This window comes from Melanostigma gelatinosum, assembly GCF_949748355.1.
Source record: "Melanostigma gelatinosum genome assembly, chromosome: 18".
NCBI lineage: Eukaryota > Metazoa > Chordata > Actinopteri > Perciformes > Zoarcidae > Melanostigma > Melanostigma gelatinosum.
Genome location: NC_136651.1, coordinates 14768924 through 14780740, shown reverse-complemented (window position 1 = coordinate 14780740; position 11817 = coordinate 14768924).

Below are 11817 nucleotides of genomic sequence, written 5' to 3'. Positions count from 1 at the left end.
AAGGTCTCAATGACAGTGAGTGAAGTGGATGTTTTACTGCCACAGGACCCCAAGACGAGAGCTGAATTCTCACAATATGCAGATCACGTGAGCAATTTCCAACTGGATCAAAACACGACGAGCGTGCAGATGTTATTGTCTCAAGAAAACAGAAAAGCAATGCGTACGAACAATATACAGTCGTATCCTGATCACACAGACAGATTCATGGACAGGTCTCAGGCTCTGTGTAAAACACATCTGACTGGACGTCATTCCTGGGAAGTGGAGTGGAGCAGCTTAGGAGTTTCAGTAGCAGTTGCATACAAGAATATTGCCAGAACAGGAGATGCAACTATATTTGGTGAGAATGACAAGTCTTGGGCATTGGAGTGTGTGAACAAAGATACTCATACAATTTATAATTTCAAACATAACGGTGGAAAAACAAATATTCCAAACGACCCCAAGTCCTCCAGAGTCGGGGTGTTCCTGGATCACAAGGCAGGGATTCTGTCCTTCTACAGCATCTCTGAGACGATCACTCTCCTTCACAAAGTCAAGACCAAGTTCAGTCAGCCACTCTATGCTGGACTTGGTGTTTGTTATTTTGGATCTACAGCTGAGTTTGTGACATCAAGTACAGTGGATTTCCCCAGGAGACAGCAGCTGTTTAGATCAGCACAGAGGGAGGGCTTTCCCAAATTAGATAGAGGTTGATTAACTGTTGTGCAACCTAAATGGATATTGAACCGTGTGTGGTGTGTATAGTCATATTCGTTCTATAATTGCATTGTTGCTGTAATATTTTCTGCTCTGTGTGACTTGGGCCTTAATTGAGCAGTGTGATAGAAGTATTTTATGAATTAAGAATGGTTTTGTTTTCACAATTTCACTTTGTCAGTGTATTCAGAAAAGTGCAGTTAAGTTTTAATCATTAATCTGATTCATCATTGGATTACTTTCCTCCACAGCGCTGACATACTTAGCAGACTGGTTTTGTGTATAAAGTGAACACATTGTTGAACGCTCCTCAGAGAAGGAAGTGTAGGGTTGTGAACGCAGCCCTCAAACTAGGCTCCTCCCCTCAATCAGTGGCAGCAAATAAAAGGCACCCGTGGTCCTGGCCTCACTCCTTTATTTTGGTCCCTGGGACTCTGTGGTGGCTCATGGTGGGTTTCAGCATTTCTCTCCTCTTGTTGCAGTCTGACTACTTACCCCATATGTGAGGTGGTTCACCTGCTGCTGTTTTGCTGCCTCCATTTTGCCTGTTTTGACAGTTTTCTTCTGTTTTGCATGTGTTGACTGTTTTTCCTTTGTTCTGCATGTTTTGGTTGTTTTGATGATTTTCATTGATTCCTTCAATACATTTTCGGTACATTTTTACGAAACACGTCTCTGTCCAAAGATCGGTAACGCATCTGTGTGCCCTTAAATTCTAGACCATATAATTGGGTCGTTAAGCTTATATTTCCCGTGGTGTAATTCCCCAGGTGGCGTTGTTGGTTCCCTTTCATTTCCCCCCTAAGGCCCGGCCACTACACAGAGATGGAAAGATAAAGATTGTCTTTTGAAATAATTTCATGATTGAATATGTGAACAAAGTCCATCAGTAAAGTTGTTTCAAAACACTACAGATAAGACTTTTACAGCTACATGTTTCAACAGAGTATTCAGCAAAGAGATCATAAGACATGTCCAATTTTACAGTCACTGTCTCACTGTAACAGTCTCATGACACTGACGAAATAAAAAAATATTCTGTATATACTACAATAAGAAATACTGTAAAGATGTAACCTCTTGTGTGTTGTATGTGGTGCTGCTGTTTGATGATTGGATATGTTAAATAAAAACATAAGTAGTACAATAAGTGTTTGTTTGTTCTATTCCTCTGACATATCTGCAGACTGTTGTCAACGCCACATTCCCCAAAGATAATGTTACATTTCTCTGTTTTTCCCGAGAATGTTGTTATTGGGGTTGGGAGGAAGAGTATTTTGTGACTGTTTGTCCAGTTTATTCAAAATGAAGCAGATACAGTGTGGGAAAAAAGGTAGGCCTAAATGTAAATTACACAGGTGACATATGTATGGCTACAGCTTTAATTTTGATCAGATAACAGCAGTAGGTTGATTAATAAGGAAAACAAAATAAGCAAGTTTAAGACAAAATATTTACTGAACGGATCTTTTTCACAGCAGACATTTTGACTCCTAGTAGGAAAAGCACACACGGATTTAATGATATTCATGATGAGTCTGTTCTTTTCCAGTAAGTCACACCAGTGTGTCAGCATGCACAACACAAGGACCCTGTGACCTACACAGCTAAATGGAATTCAGCCATCCTGAAGTTACACCTGTGCTTGTCCATCAGTGCCCAACTGCTCGAGCTTTAGGAAATAGTTGTGCCAATTTCCTCCTAATTTCTGACAGTTAGACTTAACAAAGGGGTTTCAGTGTTGCCATAGATTCAGTTTGTTACACTGTGGGCTACAACCACAAATTTGCTTTTGCTTATATTAGTTTGAATTTTTTCCAAATGAGCACCTTTTGTAAGATTTTTGCAGAAAAGAAAGGGCTGGACCCAAATGCAGGGAGACTCGGGAACAGAGGGTTGAATAATTGTGGGTTTAATTGTAACAAAAAAGGATTCAACACAAAAATGTGTGAATCACAAGTCCATGAAAATAAAACAGGCAACGCGGAGCAGACACTAACCATACCGGGAGCCAATGGCAGGCAGACGAAAGACGGACCAGGTTACACCAAAGACGACCGAACACTGAGCCAAGAGACACACAGGGTTTAAATACACAGGGAAGGTGCAGGTGATTAGACACAGCAGGATTAATTAAGGGTGGGGCAGCCGATCAGGAGAGGAAGAGAGAGGGGCAGAAAGTGAAGTGAAGCAGACTGAGGAGGTGCAGGTGATTGAAGGCAGCAGTGTCTAATTAGGGGAAGGGCAGACCCTCACAGGGTAAGACAGACAAAGGCAGGACATAAAGTGCAAGACACAGAACATCTCAATAAAACAGAATAAATAACTAATTCAAAACATAAATCGTGACACCTTTAAAAATATGACAAATTTGCTGTTAGCTGTCCCTGTTTGCAATGTACCCATTGATATACGGACTAGCATCACTGGATTACTCCGATACTCAAGAAAGCCTAAAAACGTGATAATTCTGCAGCAAGTTATGAGCGTTTTATTCCTGTCGGCACATTTATTACGATAATGATACGTTAGGTAAGTCACACTGAATTAAAAATGTGAATTGCGACTGTTTTCAGATGTGGCTCAATAACTAAGCACTGCTGGACTAATGAGTGTGACCGACAGCTACAACACATTGCTGTAAACCCAATTCATGACAACATGAGAACAAACTGTTAGAAAGCTGTGCTCGAATGTTCAATCTTTCTTCTGAACTAATAATTCCAGAAACTGTTGTCAAACTCAAAACAGAGCCGTGTTTGTTTGGTATCATCACCTCATTGTTTCAGGACTAAAGTGAATCGACAGTGAGGTGGTTTGTTTTGGTGTTAGTCGTGTGATTCGGTTTGTAACTGTTTGTATCTGTTTTTATGCTTCTTGGATATTAAATCCATTTGATTTGACTTCAACCTGCTGTTGTGTTTTGGAGGCGATTGAGAGCACAAGGCTGCAGGGAGGGGGGGCGATTTCTCCCTGGGTCCAAAAGTTATGGCCTAACAGTGTGGGTCACAGTGCAGCAGCAACAGCTGTTTTATTTTACAGTATGCAGAGGAAACACATGTTAGTCACACCTGAATAATGCACCTTCAAAAGAAAGAAGATTTCAGGCTTTACAAATCTGGGAGGAGACGCGGCAGAAGAAAAAGACAAAGCAAACAGAGTGAACTAATGTCAATCACACACACACACACACACACACACACACACACACACACACACACACACACACACTCCGCCTTTGCATTCAAAATCCCTCATTGACAGTACCTACAGTAACACCTGTTGGTCCAAAGGCACGTTCTCTTTGTCACACATCGCTCAATGTGCCCAGCTGGCTCTGATTCAGAGTGTTTATAACAAGGCAGACGTGACCCAATGTAAAGCCCTAAACCAAAACTGTACTTTATAAGAGTAACTTCTCAAATGAGTCAGAGTTTAACTTTCTCTGGTCACCAAGAGAAAGCACACAAGTACACACATGAACGCAAATTGAGAAAGGCTATACACACACGACACCTCGCTGAAACCACTCCTTCGATTGTTCTCGCCAATCTGTGCAACAACCCTGAGTCAAAGCGTTCAGTATCGTAAGAGAACCTTGTGTTCCGCCCAACATTTTATGCAAATGTTGTGACCGCTCCTGTACGCACAACAAAACCTAGGGTGAGGCACTTCAGATCACTCTCCTTAAGAAAAGCTACAGCTGAGAAAACAGCTGTCGGTAAATATAAGAACAACATATATGTATAAATGTTATTTACTAAAATAAAATGAAAGTTGTAAAAGCAATAAGAAAATAATAACACATTCAAAATAAATATATACATGATTAAAAAGTTGTAAAGACATACAGTATTTCAAGTCCAGCAAAAAGACCATGATCAATACAATAAGTCCAGGATATGACTTATCTATCTTATCATCAGAGAAGAGAACTGTTGGTGAGGCGACAAGAGAGACGACCCAACTGGTCGGGTCAGCAGGACACCCAGCAGACAGCAGTGGATTTCAAAGACAAGCAAGGCATGTTGAACCAGCTCTAACATTGACCTTCCATCTTTGTGACGAGTGTCAGCTGAAAGCACCAAACATCTGTGTTTGTTTGTCCAGTTTTATGTATCACATCGTGTTCATGTAGTAAATGGGACAACAACTAAAGTTCAAACTCGATTCAAACGATTGAAAGAATGAGGATAGATGAGTATGAGGGATGAAGGGGAAGAACACACACCAATTGTTCATAATGCCTCCTCTTTCTGGAATGAAGCAAAACTTGAAACCACTCCCTCTTCCTTCTTGGTATATTAATATTCACAAACTCACTATCACTCAGAGGGAAAATAGCACAGCATCAGCTTGACATTTCTGCTGTTCCATCTGTCTGGATCTACTGAAACACCATGCTGGCAGATGTAGAGGAGGGTCTGAGGAATATGGAACTCCAAGCTGCTCTGGCTGGTCACTGCTACGCCGGACCTGAAGATGTGGAATGTGATGTCTGCACTGGGAGAAAGCTGAAAGCTCTCAAGTCTTGTCTGCAGTGTCGGGTCTCGTACTGTGAGCAGCACATCCAACATCACTTTGAGGTTCCATCAAAGAAACACAGGCTGGTCGAAGCTGCAAAGCTCCAGGAAAACATCTGTACCGAACATGACAGGGTGAAGAGCATTTTCTGCTACACTGATAAGCAATGTATCTGTGTTGACTGCTCACTGAATGAACACAAAGGCCACAACAAGGTATTGGCCTCAACAGAAATGGCCGAGAGGCAGGGAGAGCTCGGAACAAGTCGACAAGAAATCCAGCAGAGAATCCAGAGCCAAGAGGAGGTTGTGAAGGAGCTTCAGCAGGAGGTGGAGAACATCAATCGCTTCGCGGATGCAGCAACGGAGGACTTTGAGAAGATGTCTACTGAGCGGATTAATCTCATCGAGAAAAGAAGCTCTGATGTGAAGCGTAAGATCAGATCCAAGCAGGAAATTGAAGTGAGTCGGGCCAAAGAGCTTCAGAAGAAGCTGCAGCAGGAGATCGATGATCTGAGGAGGAGGGACGCTGAGCTGCAGCAGCTGTCACACACGGAGGATCAAACCCAGTTTCTGCTCAAACACGCCTCGCTGTCACGTCTCCCTAAATCTACCACCTTACCCTGCTTCAACACACGTCCTTTGCGATACTTTGAGGATGTGACTGCGTCTGTGTCAGCGGCCAGAGAAAAACTACAGGACAGTTGTAGAAAGGAATGGAACAAGATCTCAATGAAAGTGAATGAAGTGGATGTTTTACTGCCACAGGACCCCAAGACGAGAGCTGAATTCTCACAATATGCAGATCACGTGAGCAGTTTCCAACTGGATCAAAACACGACGAGCATGAAGATGTTATTGTCTCAAGAAAACAGAAAAGCAACGTGTACGAACAATATACAGTCGTATCCTGATCACACAGACAGATTCATGGACAGGTCTCAGGCTCTGTGTAAAACACATCTGACTGGACGTCATTCCTGGGAAGTGGAGTGGAGCGGCTTAGGCGTTTCAGTAGCAGTTGCATACAAGAATATTGGCAGAACAGGAGATGCAAGTATATTTGGTGAGAATGACAAGTCATGGGCATTGGAGTGTTCGAACAAAGGTACTCATACAATTTACAAGTTCAAACATAACGGTGACATTAGAGAAAAAAATATTCCAAACAACCCCAAGTCCTCCAGAGTCGGGGTGTTCCTGGATCACAAGGCAGGGATTCTGTCCTTCTACTGCACCTCTGAGACTTTCACTCGCCTTCACAAAGTCAAGACCAAGTTCAGTCAGCCACTCTATGCTGGACTTGGTGTTTGTCATAATGGAGCTAAAGCTGAGTTTGTGACATCAAGTACAGTGGATTTCTCCCAGGAGACAGCAGCTGTTTAGATCAGCACAGAGGGAGGGCTTTCCCAATTTAGATAGAGGTTGATTAACTGTTGTGCAACCTAAATGGATATTGAACCGTGTGTGGTGTGTATTGTCCCATTTGTTCTACAATTTCATTGTTGCTATAATATTTTCTGCTCTGTGTGACTTGGGCCTTAATTAAGCAGTGTGATATAAGTATTTTATGAATTAAGAATGGTTTTGTTTTCCCAATTTCACTTTGTCAGTGTATTCAGAAAAGTGCAGTTAAGTTTTAATCGTTAATCTGATTCATCATTGGATTACTTTCCTCCACAGCGCTGACATACTTAGCAGACTGGTTTTGTGTATAAAGTGAACACATTATTGAACGCTCCTCAGAGAAGGAAGTGTAGGGTTGTAAACGCAGCCCTCAAACTAGGCTCCTCCCCTCAATCAGTGGCAGCAAATAAAAGGCACCCGCGGTCCTGGTCTCACGCCTTTATTTTGGTCCCTGGGACTCTGTGGTGGCTCATGGTGGGTTTCAGACATTTCTCTCCTCTTGTTGCCGTCTGACTACTTACCCCATATGTGAGGTGATTCACCTGCTGCTGTTTTGCTGCCTCCATTTTGCCTGTTTTGCTTCTATTTTGCCTGTATTTTTGTCCAATTTTACAGTCACTGTCTCACTGTAACAGTCTTTCATGACACTGACAAAATAAAAAGATATTCAAAAAATACTCTGTATATACTATAATAAGAAGTACTGTAAAGATGTAACCGCTTGTGTGTTGTATGTGGTGCTGCTGTTTGCTGATTGGATATGTTAAATAAAAACATAAGTATATAATAAGTATTTGCTTGTTTGTTCTATTCCTCTGTGAAATGAAGCCGATACACATAGTATGGAAAAAAGGTAGGCCTAAATGTAAATTACACAGGTGTCATATTTGTATGGCTACAGCTTTAATTTTGATCAGATAACAGCAGTAGGTTGATTAATAAGGAAAACAAAATAAGCAAGTTTAAGACAAAATATTTACTGAATGGATCTTTTTCACAGCAGATATTTTGACTCATAGTAGGAAAAGCACAAACGGATTTAATGATATTCATGATGGGTCTGTTCTTTTCCAGTAAGTCACACCAGTGTGTCAGCATGCACAACACAAGGACCCTGTGACCTACACAGCTAAATGGAATTCAGCCATCCTGAAGTTACACCTGCGCTTTTCCTTCTGTGCTTTAGGAAATAGTTGTGGCAATTTCCTCCGAATTTCTGAAAATTTGACTCAACTAGGGGGTTTCAGGGTTGCCATAGATTAAGTTAGTTACTCTATGAGCTACAACTATGATTTTATTTTTGCCTATATGTTTACATTTTGGCAAATTAGCAGCATTAAAATAATGACAAATTTGCTGTGAGCAGTCCCTGTTTGCAATGTACCCGTGGATGTACGGACTAACATCACTGGATTACTCTGACACTCAAGAAAGCCTGAAAGCGTGATAATTCTACAGCAAGTGATAATGAGCGTCTTTGTCCTGTCGGCAAATTTATGGACATTTATTCACAGCGTATATCGAGGATAATGATACGTTAGGTAAGTCATACTGAATTAAAAATATGAATTGCGACTGTTTTCAGATTTGGCTCAGTAACTAAGCACTGCTGGACTAATGAGTGTGACCGACACCTGGAACACATTGATAACATGAGAACAAACTGTTAGAAAGCTGTGCTCGAATGTTCAATAATTGCAGAAACTGTTGTCAAACTCAAAACAGAAACGTGTTTTCGGTTTGGTATCATCGCCTCATTGTTTCAGGACTGAAGTGAAGTGACAGTGAGGTGTGTGTGGGTCACAGTGCAGCAGCAACAGCTGTTTTATTTTACAGTATGCAGAGGAAACACATGTTAGTCACACCTGAATAATGCACCTTCAAAAGAAAGAAGATTTCAGGCTTTACAAATCTGGGAGGAGACGAGGCAGAAGAAAAAGACAAAGCAAACAGAGTGAACAGATGTCAATCTCACACACACACACACACACACACACACACACACACACACACACACACACACACACACACACACACACACACACACCCCGCCTTTGCATTCAAAATCCCTCATTGACAGTATCTACAGTAACACCTGTTGGTCCAAAGGCACGTTCTCTTTGTCACACGTCGCTCAATGTGCCCAGCTGGCTCTGATTCAGAGTGTTTATAACAAGGCAGACGTGACCCAATGTAAAGCCCTAAACCAAAACTGTACTTTATAAGAGTAACTTCTCAAATGAGTCAGAGTTTAACTTTCTCTGGTCACCAAGAGAAAGCACACAAGTACACACATGAACGCAAATTGAGAAAGGCTATACACACACGACACCTCGCTGAAACCACTCCTTAGATTGTTCTCGCCAATCTGTGCAACAACCCTGAGTCAAAGCGTTCAGTATCGTAAGAGAACCTTGTGTTCCGCCCAACATTTTATGCAAATGTTGTGACCGCTCCTGTACGCACAACAAAACCTAGGGTGAGGCACTTCAGATCACTCTCCTTAAGAAAAGCTACAGCTGAGAAAACAGCTGTCGGTAAATATAAGAACAACATATATGTATAAATGTTATTTACTAAAATAAAATGAAAGTTGTAAAAGCAATAAGAGAATAATAACACATTCAAAATAAATATATACATGATTAAAAAGTTGTAAAGACATACAGTATTTCAAGTCCAGCAAAAAGACCATGATCAATACAATAAGTCCAGGATATGACTTATCTATCTTATCATCAGAGAAGAGAACTGTTGGTGAGGCGACAAGAGAGACGACCCAACTGGTCGGGTCAGCAGGACACCCAGCAGACAGCAGTGGATTTCAAAGACAAGCAAGGCATGTTGAACCAGCTCTAACATTGACCTTCCATCTTTGTGACGAGTGTCAGCTGAAAGCACCAAACATCTGTGTTTGTTTGTCCAGTTTTATGTATCACATCGTGTTCATGTAGTAAATGGGACAACAACTAAAGTTCAAACTCGATTCAAACGATTGAAAGAATGAGGATAGATGAGTATGAGGGATGAAGGGGAAGAACACACACCAATTGTTCATAATGCCTCCTCTTTCTGGAATGAAGCAAAACTTGAAACCACTCCCTCTTCCTTCTTGGTATATTAATATTCACAAACTCACTATCACTCAGAGGGAAAATAGCACAGCATCAGCTTGACATTTCTGCTGTTCCATCTGTCTGGATCTACTGAAACACCATGCTGGCAGATGTAGAGGAGGGTCTGAGGAATATGGAACTCCAAGATGCTCTGGCTGGTCACTGCTACGCCGGAACTGAAGATGTGGAATGTGATGTCTGCACTGGGAGAAAGCTGAAAGCTCTCAAGTCTTGTCTGCAGTGTCGGGTCTCGTACTGTGAGCAGCACATCCAACATCACTTTGAGGTTCCATCAAAGAAACACAGGCTGGTCGAAGCTGCAAAGCTCCAGGAAAACATCTGTACCGAACATGACGAGGTGAAGAGCATTTTCTGCTACACTGATAAGCAATGTATCTGTGTTGACTGCTCACTGAATGAACACAAAGGCCACAACACAGTGATAGCCTCAACAGAAATGGCCGAGAGGCAGGGAGAGCTCGGAACAAGTCGACAAGAAATCCAGCAGAGAATCCAGAGCCAAGAGGAGGTTGTGAAGGAGCTTCAGCAGGAGGTGGAGAACATCAATCGCTCTGCGGATGCAGCAGCAGAGGACTTTGAGAAGATGTCTACTGAGCGGATTAATCTCATCAAGAAAAGAAGCTCTGATGTGAAGTGTAAGATCAGATCCAAGCAGGAAATTGAAGTGAGTCGGACCAAAGAGCTTCAGGAGAAGCTGCAGCAGGAGATCGCTGATCTGAGGAGGAGGGACGCTGAGCTGCAGCAGCTGTCACACACGGAGGATCAAACCCAGTTTCTGCTCAAACACGCCTCGCTGCCATGTCTCCCTGAATCTACCACCTCACCCTGCTTCAACACACGTCCTTTGCGATACTTTGAGGATGTGACAGCGTCTGTGTCAGCGGCCAGAGAAAAACTACAGGACAGTTGTAGAAAGGAATGGAACAAGGTCTCAATGACAGTGAGTGAAGTGGATGTTTTACTGCCACAGGACCCCAAGACGAGAGCTGAATTCTCACAATATGCAGATCACGTGAGCAATTTCCAACTGGATCGAAACACGACGAGCGTGTGGATTGTATTGTCTGAAGGGAACAGAAAAGTAACGAGTACGAACAATATACAGTCGTATCCTGATCACACAGACAGATTCATGGACAGGTCTCAGGCTCTGTGTAAAACACATCTGACTGGACGTCATTCCTGGGAAGTGGAGTGGAGCGGCTTAGGCGTTTCAGTAGCAGTTGCATACAAGAATATTGGCAGAACAGGAGACGCAAGTATATTTGGTGAGAATGACAAGTCTTGGGCATTGGAGTGTTTGGACAAACGTACTCATACAATTTACAAGTTCAAACATAACGGTACCATTAGAGAAACAAATATTCCAAACGACCCCAAGTCCTCCAGAGTCGGGGTGTTCCTGGATCACAAGGCAGGGATTCTGTCCTTCTACAGCATCTCTGAGACGATCACTCTCCTTCACAAAGTCAAGACCAAGTTCAGTCAGCCACTCTATGCTGGACTTGGTGTTTGTTATTTTGGATCTACAGCTGAGTTTGTGACATCAAGTACAGTGGATTTTCCCCAGGAGACAGCAGCTGTTTAGATCAGCACAGAGGGAGGGCTTTCCCAAATTAGATAGAGGTTGATTAACTGTTGTGCAACCTAAATGGATATTGAACCGTGTGTGGTGTGTATAGTCCCATTTGTTCTGTAATTTCATTGTTGCTATAATATTTTCTGCTCTGTGTGACTTGGTTCTTAATTAAGCAGTGTGATATAAGTATTTTATGAATTAAGAATGGTTTTGTTTTCACAATTTCACTTTGTCAGCGTATTCAGAAAAGTGCAGTTAAGTTTTAATCGTTAATCTGATTCATCATTGGATTACTTTCCTCCACAGCGCTGACATACTTAGCAGACTGGTTTTGTGTATAAAGTGAACACATTGTTGAACGCTCCTCAGAGAAGGAAGTGTAGGGTTGTGAACGCAGCCCTCAAACTAGGCTCCTCCCCTCAATCAGTGGCAGCAAATAAAAGGCACCCGTGGTCCTGGTCTCACGCTT